Source organism: Anopheles ziemanni, chromosome 2 (assembly GCF_943734765.1).
Source record: "Anopheles ziemanni chromosome 2, idAnoZiCoDA_A2_x.2, whole genome shotgun sequence".
NCBI lineage: Eukaryota > Metazoa > Arthropoda > Insecta > Diptera > Culicidae > Anopheles > Anopheles ziemanni.
In genome coordinates, this window is record NC_080705.1 from 40,856,735 (window position 1) to 40,877,813 (window position 21,079).

At 39.8% G+C, this 21,079-nt stretch overlaps 1 protein-coding gene and 1 non-coding gene across 2 annotated transcripts in view; both read right to left on the reverse strand.

Annotated features, from left to right (window-relative positions):
• The window catches only part of LOC131293584 (uncharacterized), a 66,317-nt gene that overhangs the window by 21,237 nt on the left and 24,001 nt on the right, over positions 1-21,079 (reverse strand). The window lies entirely within an intron of this gene.
• Trnac-gca (transfer RNA cysteine (anticodon GCA)) lies at positions 3,266-3,337 on the reverse strand. The gene has a single exon. It is a non-coding gene; the product is annotated as a tRNA-Cys (tRNA).

A 21,079-nucleotide genomic window follows, 5' to 3' on the forward strand; every position in this document is an offset into this window, starting at 1 on the left:
AGTCCGGACTCATCAAATCAGATTTCCCCGTCCATTCGCCTTTCCGACATAGGCCTGTCTTTCGGCTGTGCGCACTTTCTATCTGTCGAAAAAAAGCGGTGCGGTCAGAGGTCCTTTGGTCGGAGGAAGACTTCTTTGAAATCACTCGCAACCAGCGCAAAGTGTGACCGCTTATCAGGCGAGATTCGAGAGCTTCTTCGAAGGATGTTGAATCGGTTTGGTTTTTTTAAGAAGAGATCGGAGCCTTTTTTTCCTTCACACCAAAGATCCGCAAAATTATTGTTTGTTGTTATTTGAACTGTTTTTGTGACATCCACTAATTGATATTTGTTTGTACAGCAAACAACATAAAATAAGTAACCAAATAACAACATCGCAGATTAATTTCTCCGCTATAAAAGCTAGTACGAGGCTTTAAACGGCGGGAAAGAGTGTTTTAGTGAAACAAACAAACGCACCGAAATACTACCAATTTGATAAGCTACAATCAACACCACCATCCGCTTCGTTTATTACTAAGTGAAGGATGTTTTATTGATAATAAAACGTGTGGAAATAAAAGAAATACTGTAACACCGTTACACAGTCACCGGAAAGTACATCTTTTCAACGTATGGTGTTTTAAAAATTTGGGTTTTTTTCTTGTACTTTGAGTGATTCATTCAATGTAGCCTTATCATTTCCTAATCGCAATCCTCGGCGAAGCCAGGAATCGTTTGCACGTGCCGACTGTCCTGTCCAACCTGACAGGAAACTTATCCAAGCTACTGCGTTAAGCACAAAGTGCACTAAGTGTGCATAGCTGCAGCCTGGATTAAAAACCGGACGCCACAACACTTGTCCATCGGTGCAAGTGCATCGAGTGCATCGGTGTTTAGCCTACGCGATGCGTCGCCGTACGTGTGCGATGTTGCAAATTGGCTCACGCGGGTTTTTCCAGGAGGCGGTGCCTCCGATAAACAACACCATACACACGAGATAAAACCACATTCGAAGAAAATGATACATTGTACACGTTTTGCCTATCATTCTGCACTCTTCCACCTATTAGATTCCGCCTCCACACAGCGTTGCTTGGTTAGTTGGTTTAATTTGCAGCTGAATCAAAATTCGAACAAAACTAATGAAATTCCTTCCGGTGATTAACGTAACTAGTTACTTACTGTAGTCGATTTCACTGCCGATAAGAATCGTTGAATGTTTTTTATGAAGGCTCCTTACACCTTTGCTCCAACTCCCGCGCACTTTATGCCTTATGCGAGCAACTAATTTTTTTTAATACCACACTAATTAGGAAATAATCAAACGTCACTGTTGAATCGAATCGTATACCGCTTTCAGGAGTTCCCCTTGAGCAATACTTTTCTAACACACATCAAACAACAAGAGCACGAGCGACCGAACGCTAACGATTAGACACTAGGTTAATAGAAGAGTTTGGTGGTTCTGTGTAGAGTTGCGAATTTTTATCTTTTTATCTTTAATCACAACGGTTTGGTAATATATTGTTTCCTTGCCTAATGTGTTTCACCATGGGTATTTTCACGTTTTAGTTGCAGCTGTATCTAAGACTCAAGAGTGTCTAATGGAGTACAATTTCTTTGTTTGAAGCACTGGTCACTAGTTTTTCACGGTATATTTGACCATAACATTTTCAAAATCCAAACAAAAACCATCCTGTAAACCACACTGTTGCGAAAAGATTTCGCGGCGAATACAACTGGTCCTATTCTATTTGCATCCCGAACAGCATATAATCTTTATTCACTGTGATTAAACGATCACGTAACGCAGCAGGTGAAATGTACCACGAAAAAAAGATTTCCGAGTTTAATCTGCTTTCACCAACCGTAACACAACAGTTGCGATCGACCAACACGGAGCTATAATCCTGAAGCGGAGAGCGTGTTGTTGCTGAATGTTTACTTAACGAAACCTCCCAGCATACTAACCGAGCGGCGCGTTCACTTTTTCGCTTTTACGAATCGCACACGATCGTTCGTGGCGTTTCGCGCTGGTTGAACGCGAGAAAGAGCAGGAATGTTGACGGGCTGCTGAAGCGAGAGAACGGGAGCGCGTTTTCGGTGTGATAATAGCGAACGGCGTCTTGGAAGAATGGGAAAACTCGCCTAGCGGACGAATCAGCGTCGTCGCACGTGGAAACTCGATCCGCGACGTCTTTGAGAGCGAATGGAAAGTACACGTACGTCTTGCGACGTAGATGAAAGAAAGAGATCGAACATTTTCGGATTTGTTTCTCCTGTGATCACGATGTTCGTCTCGAAGCGGATGAATTTATTCTCTTGGAGCATCTTAAGATCTTTTGCTTTCTCCTGCGTGGATGACAGCAGGTGTCATACACGAACGGCGATGTGAAGAAAATAATGGCATGCGGAATTAGTTACGATTGAAGTATTAATTTCTACTTGAGCCGGATTCGCCATGCAGCGTTCCGGCGATTTAAAGTCCAAAGTCTTGCAAACACCTGGATTACTATCGCATGCGGCACTAGGAAGCACCCACGTAGACCCAACCGCTGAACCGTTCAGCGATTCGTGGCGGTCCACGCGAAAAGTGTCCACCTAGCGGAAACGGTGGCCGGTTTTTCAGCAGCTAGAAACCCACCGAGCGCTATGGAAGCGGAGACTCTGCACGATTTTCCCGAGTTGGTTCATCATCTTTTTTATTTTGTTTGCGGCAGCAACATGGCTCAACATGGTGGCAGCAAAAAGTTTACCGCCTAGGTTTGCTTGATTTTGCACCACAAACACACACGCGCACATACACCTACCCAGCAGCACGGTACAGGGCCCGGTGGAAAGTGGGTTACCAGCTTTTCATTTTTACTCACCCTTCGTACCTTAACCCCTCCATGGAGTAGAACATTGCTTTAGTGCAACCTTTTCAAACCTTGGCAGAAATGTTACTGCTAAACTGGGAATGCTTGTACCCAAAAGGTTATAAAAATTTATTTAAATGCTTGGGTAAAAATTTTCGCTCGAATTAACTATCATGTCACGGGTAATATTTGTTTCAACAAAGAATAATTATGTTCATGACAAAAATTTGGATAAACTGAGTCATTTAAAATGGCCACGAATATAATCGGACATAACAACAATAGCATAAATTGAACATTGCACACACAAAAAATCTTTATGTGTTGCAATTTATGGCCAGTAAATCTAGCTGGAAGAATGGATGTCTGTAACTCCACTAACTCTCTGACCAAGTGCAAAAAAAGTAGGAAAAAATTATCACAGTGAGGGGGCACTCGGGTTTGAACCGGGGACCTCTCGATCTGCAGTCGAATGCTCTACCACTGAGCTATACCCCCATGGAGACGTGGGGCCACTACAACGGACACAGTTGACTGCGCATGCGATCTTACTTGAAGTGAGTAAGATGTTGAAGCACTTGAAACCGTTACAAAAGCAAACGTGTTTTGAAAAGGTTTATTCTATGTTATGGACACTAAATTAATGTCGTTTCATTAAAACGCATTCAAAGAACAATAAATCAAATTAATTATGAATTGTGTTTGGTAAACGTGATCATTTTTGAAAATTTTTCAGTTCACACTGGAGTTTATCAAAATAAACTCAAACTTGACCCTGCCAATTTTGAATGAACTTTTTTAGCGTGTTTTATCTTGGAAATTTGACAAATGTTTCATCACTCAAACTGCATGTTGAATAATACAAATCAACCTAAGAAAATAGAAAAACAAATTGATTGATTGAATTTTTCAAAAGATATCAATGGATGTTATGCAGAGTATATAAAATGTAACGGAATAACTTTTCGTAGCCGTATTCGTATTTCTTACCGATAAACTGCCCATACTCGCATATGAGTCCCATTTGCAAAATCACCATTTTGAGAAAATAACGATTGAACATTTTTACAATAGATATTCTTTTGTTATTATTAGTGATACAAAATACATGATTGGTTGATCACAACTATTGTATTGTAACATAAACATTTCGCTGAGAATGATATTTTATATAAAATACACGTTTTTAGTATTAAAATGATGAAAATAAACTCTATGGGACACGATATGCGGGTACTTTCGAAGGCGAAAGCAAAAGTACTCGCATATCAGTCCCATCTTATAGCATACTTTGTTTACCTTGCTCGTCAAAACGTAAATGTTCGGGTTTTATTCCATACGGATATTTGCTCTTCAACAGTGTATAATTCGTTAAAAACACTTGAGTTACAACCATTTGTTGATTATTTAAATTACTTTATATTACAAAATTGTTGAAGTTTCAATAACTAGGACTTTTATTTAATTTAAGCAAAGTAATCATATATGGGACTCTTATGCGGGTACATGCAATATGGGACGCAGTCAATTGGGTATTTTTTTCACATTAGCATGCACTAAATGGCCACTTTGAGATTTTTTTTGGAAAATATATTGAAAATGAACATTAGTCATGGGGATAACTCAAAAGTGATGAAAAGTCAAATGGGACTGATATGCGAGTATGGGCAGTAAACGTGTAAGTAAAATATTTAGGACAAATACAAGTTGGCCTATGGTAACGCAAGAAAGAAGATAGAAAATATGTGTAAGTAAACAAAAATACACAAATTGCTGTCTAAAACAAAATCGAATGATTTGTTTCTCCCTCTTCTCTTATCATTGAGAAGAAATTAGAGGTTCCACCGAGCCGGGTACTCGGATTGCAGAATACAATCCCGAGTAATGGCGGTACACCAAGGAACCGCACAATGACTAATTATCAAAGCTAGTTACTTCACGCAATCGAGAGCTGGAATGGTTTCATTCCTGGTTTAGCCAGAATCGTTCGCTTAAATTCAAACTAATGCTGGAAAATCTTGCAACCAACTGAGGATCAAGTACCCGCTTGATGGGGGGAGGAGGGTTGGTTGTGGAGCCCGAGTTATGACCTACAAATCTATTGACATACTTCCCCACTTCTTGAGCCGGTGCCGATTGTGTCAACTAAGTAATTATAACAACAGGCAAAAACTATTCGCCACGCGAGAAACGCGGTGCGCTTGGTGGAATTCGATTGAGGTAGGCCAGCAGAAAAGCCCCCTTGATGGCAAAAGTTGCCTACGGAAGCAGAAATTGCCCAACCTCACATGCAGGCTTTCCACGATGAGCGCTGAAGCAATTGAAACCGATTCGATTGCATATTCAACGATGTGAAAAAAGAAAACGCAAGTTTAAATTGGTAACATTTCACAGTGGAAGCTAGGTTGTTCTGGTTACTTTATGCCTTGCCGAGTTTATACTTGATACTGATGACAAAAAAAATACCCGAAACCAACTCTCTACAAAAACGAAATCTCTTCGGCACTGGCAGGGCTTAAATTTTGCAAATGAAGATTCTTTCAAGGAAAACATAACTTAAGCAAAAAGAAGCTTTCACAAAAACGTACGGTCGTTCCCCTTTTTTCCAAAGTTGTACCCCTCTCTACCTAAGTGACCCTCAACTTTGCATGAAAAATACCCCAAAAGAGGACACAACCATTGCCATAGTCAAAGCCTGTGAAAGACAAGCAACGTTTTAAACCATCCAAGGTGTGTAGTCTCCTGGGGGCGAGCGGTCGCCATTGTTGCAGTACTTTTGAGATAAATATTTTGCTGCCCAGTTTTGGGGAATTGGCACTGCCAAAGAGAACCGTGAACCAAAAACCGTTGCGTTTTCAAGGCTTCTAGTTTTTCTTTAAACACTCCCATCTACCTTGAATGCGTGTTAAAAAAAGGATATTTTGTAAAAACCAGCAAAGAACATGACCATGTTGAAAAATGTTACATGAACAAACTTAGCATAGAAATGTATAGAATTAAAATTTTATTCGTTTGGATCATTTTCAAAGCTTATTTCAAAAGGTAATTGCTTGTTAATCGACTGTAATGTAAAATGGAATATAATTGTTTCATTTACTACACGTTTAGTCACAGTTTCCGCAACCAGAGGGACCAGTTGGATCTCATTTAGTTAACGAAATAATAAAAAAAGAGGTTTAAACTATTGTTGGCTTAAATTTTCGCAACAGAATAATTGTTTTTAGATCTCATACAAACGATATTGTTGCCGAGATATTTAAACGTTAACTTGGGGACGATCAAATGAGGTTTGTATATCTGCTTCATGCTTACCTAACTGCTTCCTAAATACGGTAAACAGATTTAACAGAACAGAGAGAACAGAACAGAGATTATTCTAGATTCACAAACTATACGCGAATCATCTTGTTTATTATCTATATTTGTTTATCTTGCGAATTATTTTATTCGCAAGAAATGTGGCGGATCGGATAGTGCAGTATTGAATAATTTAATTATTTCTTTCCTTTGTGTATTTCTGCAGACGATCCAACATCTACGGTTAAGTGAGGAAAGGCAGAAGTATATTTGATTTTGACAAAAAATACAACATCCCAAGAGGGAAACAAAGTGAAAGAGAAAAGTTGCTTGTGTGTTTCTGGAAAAGAAACAATTGTTATACAAAATTGCTGTACAAAAATACAAATAGACACCTTTTTAAATAAACGATTGCCCGCTGTCCACCTTGAACAACTAGCATTATCAACGTTGATGCCTACGATGAGCAATGAACTCGAGACATAATGTACTCTAATTCCGCGTTATATACAATATCCTTCTGATGAAAAACTACCTCATTGTGAAAAACTTCACAATCTGAACTCTAGCGATTGGAAATGTTTTGTAATTCGAGTCATGCAAGTGCACATTGGATATGCCTACGTCCTAGCTCAAGAGAGCAGTCTGCTGGCGTGCAGTGCGTCTAGTCTAAACATATCGACTGTTTCGATCATCGTTGTCTGGGTGTAATGCTCCGGACTATATGTTTTCAGTCTGCAATAAAACGGGTTGCTAGTATCGGATGGAAATAACTTTCTTTTGCCTGCAGAAAAACAATGATTTCGACTCCAGCGAACGTGCTTCCAAGATCCAGTTCATCGATTTGACCACCCGCGCGAGCTGAGGATACGAACGAAGGCATGCAGTAGGGTATAGTTTAACAAATTTTCAGTATGTTTATAAACTTTAACTTAATGTGCCTGCATGGCGATCATGGTTGATCATATCTACAGGTTAAGGTCTGCGATGCATTAATTTGAAATGTAGTTGCCTTCCTGAAACTGTCGCCGATAGCAATGTAGACGACTACAAATGAAAAAACTTATGGTTTATTGCAAGGTAGATGCTCAGTTTTTGGAAATAAACAATTCTCTCACATGCAATCTTTAAATTGATTGTGATCATTCGACGTATCGATGCTCTTTGATCAGTTGATTACAGCCTAAGTTAGGAGTTTTATCGTCTAACATGCATTAAAATAGTATGCATGCTAACGATTAACGTCTAACATGGATTGAAACAGTATGAAAGCGTCCTTTGTGATTGGAGAACATAAAAAAACATTTCTTCAATTTCTTCTCACATTTCAAGATTTCTTACTTTTACATTTTATAGAAACCGGAAGTATGCAACCAATCGATTCGATTCGATTATTCGATAAATGGTGAGCAAGCGGTCACAATACCTAGAGTGTTCTCTTTCACCATGGAAGGCGGAGTCATCGTCTTATGCTTCATACGAAAATATAGTGAACCTTTTCTCGCACGATAACGTAGAAACGCACGGTTTTCTATCTTTCTTTTTCTTTCTGTCGCTCTCTGGTTACATTACCGGTTCGCTCACCTTTGTCCCTTGCAATTACCGGTTGCGAGTGATAGTTTTTTTCTGTTGACGAAATCGTTATCAGTGAACTGTGATGTTTACATAATTTTTGAATCATCCCCACATCAGATCTGTATCAGTTTACAGATCTTTACATAATTTTTTAATCATCCCCACCGCCCATCTGTTTAACGAGCTCAAGAAAATTGCAGCAACCATATAAAAATTAATGAATGTTTTTGTGTTCAAAACATTAAGTAGTTTTAAGGTCATGCAACTAAATTTCACAAATATTTAGACACATAGACATATGAAAATACAGCAGCTTTAGGAAACCTGCCAATATTCTGTTGGTTTATTTTACTTAACTTATATATCCGCTTATTTGCGGCTTATTTTATGCCCTTAAGTCTTTTGGTGGTTTTGGAATTTATGGGCTGCAATAAGAATTTACGGTGATGTTCAGAGTAGTAATTCGCTAGTGGCGGATTTAAGGGTACGTGGACTGAGTAGCCGCGAGGGTCCCGAGCTCGCAAGTTTTAAAATTTAAAAATGTATACTTAAACTTCATGATCGACCGGTAATAAATTATAACGGAGTCAGGCTTAAAATAGTAGGTAATTTACTGTTAATAACATAATAAAAAATAATGCTGAAAACCGGAATGAAAGGAAAGTCTAGTTTATAATATGAGTCGAAACGTAACAAACGAAAATTGTTTTACAGTAAATCAATGGAAACCAATCATGTATTTGCATCCAACAATGTTTTTAATTTATCAACCATAGGACTAAAATAATAACAAAGGGAGAGTAAAATTATATAATTTTTGAACTTTACTTATTGGATAAGAATTGTTAGACTAAATAGATAAAATCAATCTTCGAGGAGGCCGCCAGTAAATGTATTGATGGTAGAATAAAAGTAATAGCTATCATTGATTTGGTTGAAAAGCATATAAACAAGACGAAAATTTATCATTTTTTGTGGTGTTGCTTAGGGGGGCCGTTCATTTTACTGCTATTGTATTTTAGGGCCCCCATAAATTCGCCACTGTGTGCAAGGTATTCTTTACAACATCGAACATACTTTTAATGCAAAAGAATGCGGTTTGCTAAAAAAGCTGATCAAATTATGCGATAGGTTTATTAACTCGATTAACATACTGAGAATCTTGCATCGCAATGGCCATAAAAAGCACGTTGCAATTCATACATATATCTTAGCAAGAATGGGCAAACCTGGCTGATATAATCCCGTTTGAGCTTAAAAAGAAACTATCATCGGTGTTTTGTGCGCATGAAGGGGGTTTAATTAGAATAGGCGTAGGTTTTACAGCGCTTTACATATCATCTCGCAACCCCGGCAGTGTACGTTGAACATGAAACAATTATAGCCTACTGTAAAGCATTAGATGTTGAATCACCAAACCTCCAATTTGCAACACCAATCGGGTCAAGTAGACAATTCTTCACTTTCTAGGATTCACTGTAACCGTAAAGAAACACGAAAGGCTATCTATCGCCTCAAGAACAACAAGTCACCTGGCACGGACAGAATCACAACCGAACTGATCTTAAATGGAGGCGTAAATCTAGAAAACGAAATTCTACGATCAGAGATATGGGATAGCGAATCGATGCCTAGTGACTTGAATCATGAATCTTGTTATCATCTACCCCACATATACAAAAAGGAGATAAGTTTTTTTTATGTGGCACGACATCCCCAAGTGGGACAAGGCCTCTCTCCGAGGAGAGTTTTCGGTGACCGAAAGACGGTATATCATAGATCGGTGGTCAGCCGTTCGTAATACCGGAGGGTGCCAGACTCGACATTCGATCCCACACCTGTGGCGTGGTGTTTCCTCGCGCTACCGCTGCACCATGGGCACCCTCGATAAGTTAGATAGGGAGATAAGTTAGACCGCATTAACTAAAGAGGTATTACGTTGTTGAATACCGCCTACAAGATATGCCCCCCCGTTTCTCCAAGAACGACTTGACGCATACGCTGAAGAGATAGTAGGAACCTATCAGCGAGGATTCCGAAGAGGTAGATCAATCACTGATCAGATCTTCACCATGTGGCAAGTCCTGGAGAAGATGGCAGAGTATCAACAAAACATTTTCCATCTCTTCATTTACTTTAACGCCGCATATGATAGGATAGCCATCAGGGGTCCGCGACAGCCGAGCGGTAGCGCCGGTTAGAAAATCGGACCAAGAGGTCGTTACGCCAAGAAGAAGAAGATAGCATAGGCAGGGTAAAACTGTGCCATGAGCTCATTTGAAATCCCGGCTAAATTAATCAGACTTTTCAGAATGACCATGACCAACGTTATTTGTCTAGTGAAGGTGGATAGAAAACTCTCAAGTTCCTTTGCTACCACCAAGGGACTGCGTCCAGGGGATGGGGTTGCTTGCATACTCTTCAATTTAGAGCTAGAGGGTGCTATCGGACTCGGAGGTGGAAACTTCGGGGACCATCTTCTACAAATCAATCCAGATCCTGGAATACGCTGATGATATTAATATTATTGGTAGAAGATTCTCCTATGTAGCAGAAGCATACCAAAGGATCGAGCAAGTGGCGAATAACCTCGGACTGCAGATAAACGAGGGAAAAACCAAGATGATGGTGGCATCATTAGCTGCCCAGCCAACAATTTCCGAAAGCCTACGCGGGGTTGACGTACAAGTAGGTCAACGCACTTTTGAAATCGTCCAAAATTTCACCTATGTTGGGTCAAAAGTCAGCACCGACAACAACATTGAAGATGAAATTCGTGCTAGGGTGCTGGTAGCCAACCGGTCATATTACAGTCTGAGAAATCTCTTCCACTCAGGATACCTGTCAAGACAGTTGAAGCTGGGACTAAACTGGACATACAGTGTCACATACGCCTCCGAGACATGGACTCTGTTCAAATCTGACGAAACCCTTTAGCCGTGTTCGAGAGGATGATGCTCGGGAGAATTTTTGGCCCCGTATGTGAGGAGGGACCATGGTGGAGCCGATATAAAGACGAGCTCTACGAGCTGTACGGAAACCTCACTGTCGTACAGCAAATTAGACTCGCCAGGCTCCGGTGGGCGGGCCATGTCATGCGAAAGGCACCGGACGGCCCGGTCCGTGAAGTCCTTTTAGGCTGTTCCCAAGGACAGAGGAGGCGTAGTAGGCCTAAAACACCGTTTGGCAGCGCTCTGTGAACAGTCCTACAAACCAGACAAACACGACACTGTCGGAAAGGTGCTCTGCGAATTGTCGTGAAGAACTGTCACTCATCCAAGCAGCAAGGTAGCAGAATACACAAGGTATAACAGTTTCACAGTGGGATACAGCCCTGCACGACAAAATCAAACTGTTTTGTTCTGTGTCGTGTTTGTCTGACATGTTCGATGCAGGTTGACAGAGCACCTCCACATGATTGCATGGATTTGATCTTTTTTTTTGTCGTGTTTGTCGTGTTTGTCTTGTTCGATAGCTCACAGAGCGCTGCCAAAGGCTGTTGTGTGAACCGTTTGAATTGAATGTCTCGTCAAATTAAAGATTATGGTTATACTGGAAAGGATGTACAACATGGAAAGGATGGGGTCCGCGACCCCCGAGCGATAGCGCCGGCTCACCACCTCGACGGCGTGGGTTCGAATCCCAACCGAGACCGGACCCTCCTCTGTACGAGAGGACTGACTATCCACGTACAACAGGGAAACAAGTCTCGTAAGCCCTTAACGGGGCAGGCATGACCAAGAGTTCGTTACGCCAATAAGAAGAAGAAAAAGATGTACAACATGAACTTCCTCATGTATTACTTGTGTGGTAGATGGTGGAGGTGGTAGACTTGCTGCGTCGCGGACTTCAAACGTTTAGAACTTTATCGCGCACATGAGTCGCGGGCGGACTCTGCTGACCGGACAGCATGGAAACACTTAAGGTGTTTTCCCAAATACACGGTACGGAACGTTGGGAAGCGTCGGGCCTTACCTCGGGTAGGGGGACTTCGACGTTCCGGGAGAAATCAATAAATAGACACGAGGTTTAATTTATCATTATCTCCGATGAACTGGCTCTTTTGTCCAACTATCGGTTCTTTATTTATACCAACTTTTTGAACGATTTTACACGGTTTTTAGGAAAGTGTTTGTGACGGTTGCCGAAATAGTTGACTCGGCTAGATGATGTCAACTTGTGTTATGATTGGTCAAAGTGGTAAAGGGTGGCTTTCCGGTGCGAGCTAGTACATAGCCTACGCTGCACTTTGAGTGCGTTTACCTCTTGTTTACCAGCTAGCTTGTTGGTAAACCCTTCGTATGCTAACCAATTGGTTTGCGCCAACCAGCGCCTGTTGTTTATGCAATAATATGTATAGTCGAGGTGATTCTATCACACCTCCCTTCCTAAAAGAATTTCGTAACGCAAAATTTTGAAGTGAAGAAATTCTAAAGTTTAATAGCTCGATTTTTGTGTACTATTTGAATCGTTCCTAAATCGTTTTCGATTACTAAATTTGTACCTTCTATTTGTTTAACTTTGTAGGGTCCTTTGTAAATAGGATCTAATTTTTTGCGATTTTCGTTGGTAATAGCTATTTCGTCGTCTATATTGAATGTTACAGGGTTTATGTGATTCTGTTTTTCAATTCTTTTGAGTTTTTCCTTATCGATATATTTCCTTGTTCGTTCATGTGCCATGTGTAATCTGGTATTTAGCTCTTTAACGTAATTTTCGGGGTTATATAATGGTATTTTAGCATTGATTACTTCTTGATTGATTTTTTCATTTCTTCCAAAGACTAATTCAAATGGTGTATAACCGTGTTCTAAATTTGGGGTTGTGTTGTATGCGAATGCATAAAAGTTTACCCATTCATCCCAATCATCATTATGTTCATTTGAGAAAATTCTTAGATATTCGTTTAGACATTTGTGGTTTCGTTCCAGTGCACCTATTGTCTGTGGATGATAAGGTGTGGAAAATTTGTGCTTATAGTTGAGCAATTTGGCAATATTGTCGAATAGTTCGTTTTTATATTCTGTTCCCATATCTGTTCGTACTTCTGAAATATTTGTTCCAAATATCAATGTGAATTTTTCGACGAATGCTTTAGCTACTGTTTTAGCTTCTTTGTTTGGTATCGGTATAACTGTTATATGTTTGGTTAAATTGCACTGTATTGTGACTGCATATCTGTTATTATTTGTTGTTTTTTGGAATGGTCCAACTGTATCTATTGAAATAATTTGAAATGGTTTTTCAGGTGTGTCAGTTTTTTCGAATTGTTCTATAGGTTGTCTATGGTGTTTGTTTAGTTTACAAAGTCTACATTTTTCTACGAATTGCTTGATTGTATCTTTCATGTTCTTCCACGCAAATTCTTTTCTTAACTTTTTATACATTTTACATTGACCTAGATGTCCTCCAGTTGGGGTGTTGTGTGTTTTCTGCAGAATCTCGGAGATTTCTTCTGGTCTTGTTATAACTTTTTGTTGTTCGTATACTAGTATTTTCGTTTCTTTTAGCGCTTCATTGGCTGCCTTTTTCACTGCCTCAGCAGGAATTTTCTTGAATATATCTTGGCCTTTAGATATAGCTAGCATTTTTATGTTTCTGTTTTTCGCGATTTCTTCTAATTGCTTGAAAAATTGCACTAATGCACAGATTTCAGCACTGAACCGGATATCTTCTACTAATAGAAGTTCCTTATTGCTTCTTTTGAGGAAGTATTCTTTTATTTTCATTATTTCTTTTGTGCGCTTTTTGTTTTTTATGCTTGCTCTGATTTCATACGTATTGTCGTTCTCCTGCATCGCTAGCTCTAGTTTTGGTAAATTCATTATTTCTTCAAAGGTTAAAGCATTAAACATTTTGAGGTGATCAATCTCTAGTTTGTCTTTTACCATTGTTTTCGTTTCTTCTTTGCTTGCCATTTTTCTGGTAATTACGTTAACGTTTTTTATTTCATCTGATGTTATTTGGATTCTTGACAAAGCATCTGCGACTACATTCTGTTTTCCTTTGACATATTCGATATCGAAGTCGAATTCTTCTAAATCAAGACGCATCCTCGTCAGTTTTGATGACGGGTTCTTCATTCCGAATAGATACACTAGTGGTCTGTGATCTGTTTTTATCTTGAATCTCTTGCCGAAGAGGTATGCTTTAAAGTGAAGAATTGCCCAATGTATTGCGGCTAATTCTTTTTCGATTATCGCCTTATTCATTTCACCTTTCGTGAATGTTCTGCTTGCAAAAGCAATTGGTAAATCATTTCCGTTATGTTCTTGTGACAAGACTGCTCCACAGGCTGTAGTTGAAGCGTCTGTAGTCAATATAAATTCTTTAGTGAAGTCTGGATACTGTAGGATTTTAGGATTAATGAGGGCTTTCTTGAGTTTTTCGAATGCTTTTTGACATTCGTCGCTCCATATAAACACTGCTTTTTTCTTTAACAACTTATTCAAAGGTTGTGCTGTTTCTGAAAAATTTGGTATAAATTTTCTGTAGTAGTTGCAGAAAGCTACGTATCGTCTGACAGCGTCTGCATCAGTTGGAACTGGATAATTTTTTATGCTGTCATATTTTGATTCATCCGGCAGTATGCCTTTATCTGTTATTTTATGTCCAAGATATGTAACGTCAGTTTTGAAAAAACTGCATTTCTCAGGATTAAGTTTGAGATTGTAATGTCTCAGTCTTTCAAATACTCGCCCTAAGTTTTTCAAATGATGATTCTCTGAGCATCCTATCACTACAATGTCGTCCACGTAAACAAATGAACATTCTGGTGATAGTCCAGCTGTAGCGATGGTCATCATCCTCTGAAAACTGTTTGGAGAAATATTTAATCCAAACGGTAATCTGTTGAAATGATAGTGTCCTTCTGGGCCAGAAAATGCTGTATATTGTTTTGAATTTTCTGCTAATGGAATTTGATGAAATCCTGACATAAGGTCCAGGGTGCTAAAGAATTTTGCCCTTCCTAACTGATCTAGTATAGAATCTATTCTTGGTAACGGAAATTTATCCGGCAATAGTTTCTTGTTTAGCTGACGAAAGTCAACTACAAGTCTCCATTTCTTTTCGTTTGATGATTTTTTTGGTACAAGCAATATTGGAGAATTATAATGCGAGACAGAATTTTCAATAATTCCGTCATCGAGCATCTTATCAATTTGTTTTTTGATCTCCGCTCCTTGAGCATGGATTTGCTTGTAATTAGGTATGTACACAGGCGTTTTGTCCTGCAGTTGAATTGTTTGCTCGTAAAAATTATTCGTCGTTAGTTTTTCTTCAGGCATGTGAAAAATGTCGTTGTACTCTGAAATGAGTTTTTCGAACGCATCTCTGCCTTTTGTTGATATATTACCCGTTTTTACTTGCTTTTTAACGGCATTGATTCTATAATCATTTTGCTTACATCCAAAATTAGCTTTGTAAATCGTGTACTCTTGTAATGGTACTGAATCTATATTTAAATCTTTTAATAATATTGCTTTTTCTAATGTATTGATAATTTTTACGTATGGATAATTTTTATTTATGATACTACCTCCAAGCAAAACTCCTTCTGTAAGTTCCTTGGGTTCTACTACTTGATCATCCCCGGTGGCAAAATCAGCATACTTTCTCATTCTGTTCAATTGACAATTGATTCCGCCAGAATGAGAAAGCATGCTGATTTTGCCACCGGGGATCTGTATACTTTGTGAGCGTACTGATACGTCTTATCACCTCACATCTTGGTGGTATCAGTATGGCTCCATTTACATTATCTTCTATAGGTATACTGATTGTTTCATCTTCAAAATTAAAAAATAATATTCCTAACTCGTAGTCTAGCTTACATTGATATCTTTTAAAAAAATCTCTTCCCAATATACCATCCGTTGGTATCGGAAAATCTTTACCAACAACTTGAAAAGTGGTTGGGATATGTTTTCCTTCCGCATCTAAAGTAGTGTGAGTACTACCTATCGACTTTACAAGCCCTTCGCCTATTCCTTTGATAGAACAGTTTTCGGTTGGATAGCAAATTTGGTCCAACTTTACTTTTGAGGCTTTAATTATGGATATATCAGAACCGGTATCTACCAATAGGGTACATCTACTGTCTGAAAATTTCAATTTGATGTTTACGAAATTTGAGACAGTTACGTTTATTGTGTAAGCTGCCCCAATTCTCCTCCTAAAGGGTGGTTCTGTCCGTTATTGGTATGTTCTTGGTGCATTTTAGTTGCTTCTGCAACGTAGGCATTATGGTTTCTTCCACGACCGGAATTATTTTGCCTGTACGGAATGTTTTTTCCGCGGTTTTGATTGCTTGTTTCAGGGGGGTTGAAGGTATTGGATAGGTTAGATGGATATTGATTATGTGCATGGTTGCAATTTTGGCAACGTGCACTTCTTCCTCTACCTCCTCTTCCGTTTCTGAAGATTGACCTTCTGTCTTGACGGTATCTGTCCACTTGGTATCCATTGTTGTTCCTATGCTGGTTATTGGTTCTACTCGCATAAAAAACATTGGTGCGTTCCACACTATCAATGGTGTCCTCATTTTCTGTCGCAACTCGTATTGCTTTTGCTAAGTTTTCGCATTTTGAAAACTTAACGGTATTTTTGGTGTCTTCATTTTTAGCACCATTAACCAAAGCTTGAATTCCCGCCTTATTTGCTAGAGTCTTTGCAACATCTTGTGGGACTTTGTTTTCCACATATGCTAGTTCGAGCTTTGCGCTTAGTTTTTCTATTTCGTCTGCAAAACTAGCGAAATCCTTTCTTTGTTTCGAAATTGAAAGCTTGGCAATAATTGTTTGAGGTTCTGTTTTAACCGAGAATTTCTGCTTAAGGCTGTCAATGATAGCGTCGATGGTTGTCGGAACCGCTGTAAATATTTGACTTGCCTTTCCTTCGAATTTGGATAGTATCACTTGGATCAGTACATTTCGGTTTGCATCAGAAACAAGATCTTTACATGCTGTCAATGCTCTTATCACGTTATTTAACGATTCGGCGTTACCATCGTACTTTGGTACGAGATTGGTGATAACATTTAGCGTTTCTGTAAGTGTCGCCATTCTGACTTTTTTGTGTCTTTTAAGAAGGTTTATTATGCAATGTACTATTGTTTTAAATTGCACGTGTTGTGGCTTAGACAAATGAAGATTGATCAACTCTGTTATTTTTGTAATGAAATTCCTTGCTTTGAGCATATACTCTGTAACCTCACTGTCTTTATATTTGCTCTCATGTTTCAATAAAAAGTACTGCAAATTTTTATACGTTTCATCAGCTGTATTCTTAATTACCTTTAAAGTAACCTTTCTATGGCGTTTGGTAATATCTTTGATTCTATCGAGTAGCCTTTCTAGTTTTCTCAGATCTTCTTGCGGTTGCGTCATATTCAGAGGGAAAAACGTACATTTTTGTTTTTTACTTATCTTTTACGCATTGTGCTGCCGGTGTTCTGCGCCGATAGACTGCTATTGCTGGTAAAGTCATCATTCGTCATTTCTGCTGACGGCTGCTACTAGTCTTCCAGGCTGCCACTGCTTCAGGTCTGCACTGCTTCGGGCCTGCACTGCTTCGATTTCTGCACTGCTTCGATTTCTGCATATCAGCTGGTTCTCCACAAGCCGCTGGTCTTCCGCTTGTCGCTGGTCCTCCGCTTGCCGCTAGTTCCTCGCTTGCCGCTGGTTCTCCGCTTGTCGCTGGTTCTCCATAGGGGTTTTGTGCAAACGGGCACAATTTGTTTTCACTTTTAGTCCGGTTTTTTTTTCACTTATAGTCTCGGATTTTTTTTTTCACTTATAGTCTGGGTTTTTTTTTCACTTTTTTCATCGTTTTAGCTTCCCTTTGGCATCTTGTGTCCATTTCACTATTTTATTTGGGAAGCGTCAAAAGTCGTACAGAGCGTCTTTCCTGGGCTACCAGTAGTTTATAGGTGTATTTTAACAATCTATCCGTAAGAAAGATTGCTACCAATATAATAAGCACGGCTCTTTTTTTTCATGACCTGAACCATATGGTTCACTTAAGGTCACTTAGCTCACTCACTGCATCTATTTACTGAACTTTTCTGCACTCTCAACCATCAAGGTTCATATTGTTCTCTTGTTCTATGATGGTTCCCATTAGTGATCACACTGAACAGTCGTCACGATGATTCGAGTCTTTTTAATCACTTGACTCGTTCTTTCTCAGTATGCACATCACGGATTCCCATCACACCGTCACGGTCGCCATGTGGTAGATGGTGGAGGTGGTAGACTTGCTGCGTCGCGGACTTCAAACGTTTAGAACTTTATCGCGCACATGAGTCGCGGGCGGACTCTGCTGACCGGACAGCATGGAAACACTTAAGGTGTTTTCCCAAATACACGGTACGGAACGTTGGGAAGCGTCGGGCCTTACCTCGGGTAGGGGGACTTCGACGTTCCGGGAGAAATCAATAAATAGACACGAGGTTTAATTTATCATTATCTCCGATGAACTGGCTCTTTTGTCCAACTATCGGTTCTTTATTTATACCAACTTTTTGAACGATTTTACACGGTTTTTAGGAAAGTGTTTGTGACGGTTGCCGAAATAGTTGACTCGGCTAGATGATGTCAACTTGTGTTATGATTGGTCAAAGTGGTAAAGGGTGGCTTTCCGGTGCGAGCTAGTACATAGCCTACGCTGCACTTTGAGTGCGTTTACCTCTTGTTTACCAGCTAGCTTGTTGGTAAACCCTTCGTATGCTAACCAATTGGTTTGCGCCAACCAGCGCCTGTTGTTTATGCAATAATATGTATAGTCGAGGTGATTCTATCACACTTGCATGGGTTTATGAAAATTTGGCTAGGCAATCAACCTAGAGGTGCGGTAAGAATGGTAATGGGCTTAGTTCAAATCATTACAGCTTCTAACGGAAATTCAACGGTTCAAATATTCAAACAGAATTGATGTGCCACCTATTACATAACTTTCAGGCGCAACCGTGGAAAAAATGACGACGATGCGGCGACGGGGGATCTCATTTGGGATTTTACCAAAAAAATTTAACAAATTGGTAATTTCAGCAGAAATGAGCAACCAAGGTATCTGTACCTACATCCGATTCTAATGTTTCTTTGGTAAAATCCCAAATGAAGCCCCCCCAGCCGAAATCGCTGTTGTGGCTACACCATTTGTGAGCGGATGCACCGTAAAGGTATGCAATTGGTGAAACGTGCCGTTGTGTGAACCGTTTGAATTGAATTCTCGTTAAATTAAAGATGATGATTATACTGGAAAGGATGTATAACATAAACTCCCTCATGCATTACTTACATGAGTGTATCAAATTCGGCTACGCCATCAACCTAGGAGTGGGGTATGAGGGGGGCCCACGGGCCCCCCTTATTTCACAAATTTATAACAAACTCCCTTTTTCGGTAGACCTAGCGCAGTCCGCTCGCTGCGCTCGCTGCGGGCGCGCCGCCGTTTCAAACTCATTTCTTCAGTCCAACTCATTGGTTTATGATCTACATCTTGCTCAGTTTTACCGATTAGTTCAAGTTATTACAGTTTCTAACGGAAATTCAACTGTTCAAATATTCAAACTGTATTGATGTGCCACCTATTGCATACTTTCAGGCGCACATGTGGAAAAAATGACGACGATGCGGCGACGGGGGGGCTTCATTTGGGATTATACCGTTTCTTTCATAAACTAAGAATCGAGGTAGAATCTTTGTTGTATCAAGTTATTTGGGTAAAAGAGTAAATGAGGCCCCGGGCTAGATTATCCTCTTCCTGCTGGTTCACATTAAGCGCCTGAAGCTATGCAAAGCGCGACACATGCATTCGTTTCGAATTTTTGAACGCTAACGGTTCGCTTAAAAGAACATAACGGTTTAAACTAATCACCCAGTGGAGGTTTAATGCGGGTTAATATACTTTTAAATGTTAAGTTACTAGTAACTAAACTATACCACACATGATGGACAGCATGAAGCAATGAGTTTAGCCGAAGAAATGAGTTGGAAACGGCGGCGCGCCCGCAGCGAGCGCAGCGAGCGGACTGCGCTAGGTCTACCGAAAAAGAGAGTTTGTTATACTTTTAAGAAATAAGGGGGGCCCGTGGGCCCCCCTCATACCGCACCCGTAGGTTGATTGCGTAGCCGAAATTAACGGTACACACTACGGTTCAAATACTCGTAGGTTGAATTTAACGAATTAATGTATCACCAATTGCATACATTCAGTTTAAACGTCCACAAGAGGTGTAGCCACGATCGAAAACATGGCGGCCGGGGCCTCATTTACTCTTTTACCGTTATTTGCCTTTAAAAGACCTTTCATTTGAGGGGTCTGTTGCTGAAATTGACCGAGGCACTAAAAAGTTATCAACAAATTAGCTCTTTCAGTCATTTGAGGGTATTATGATCCAGTTCCGCGTTATTGCTCGAAAGTTTCCGCATATTTGCTCGAATAGCAACCTGGGTATTTATACAAGTATTTCAAGGTATATAAATATATAGTTTTTAACAAGTTTCGAGCACTTTGATTTTTAATCAATTTTCAAAACGATCGAGTTATTGGTGTGTTTTATACTATGGCTTAATGGCTAAATAAATCAAAGTGACTTGTCTAAACACAACGTTGATATGAAAAGTGCATCCTGAATTATCATGTTCTTGGTAAATACCAAGATCCATAGAACCCACATATGCTTCGGACAAATACGGTCTATAGAGATCCATCGACCAGGAGGTGCTTGAAACTGCTCGACGATAACGACGCGCGTCGTTTCGTATCCGCGCATCGTCTCGACACGCAGGTGGCGTCGTTTTGGATCGTCGAGACGCCCAGCCATTTTTTCGCTTTTTTCAAAGTGTTGTTTACCTTTTGTATGGGCCAGCGTCGAGAAGTTTATCGTTTCCGCGCTCCCAATCATAATACCCTCAATTATTTCAAAATGTGACCAAGGTTTTTTAAGCTTGTTGGAGCTCTGCTACTTCGCTCTAGTGGTGGGTACATCGAATCCCCAAATCCGAATCCCAATCCATCAAACAGTCGCGAGACGATGTAAACCAATCAATTCCGTACTGGAAATCGTTTATTCTAATCTGAATCCCCATCAAATCTGGATTTTTCGTAATGACACACATTTTCGAGGTGAGCTTCACCGCTGTAAGTAGTTCTGTTGATCTTGAAAATCAACTAACATATGAAAACGATGTGATAGTTTTATTCAAAATCCGGTAAAAATGAATATCAAGTCCTGGTTTGAATCATTGTTACTGGAGGGTAGTAGTGCTAGTAGAATACCTCGGATAATCGACGTTCTACTGTATTTCTTTCTTAAAAATTGTCTGGAACCTAAGTTCGTAAAATTGCACAAAAAACTCAATC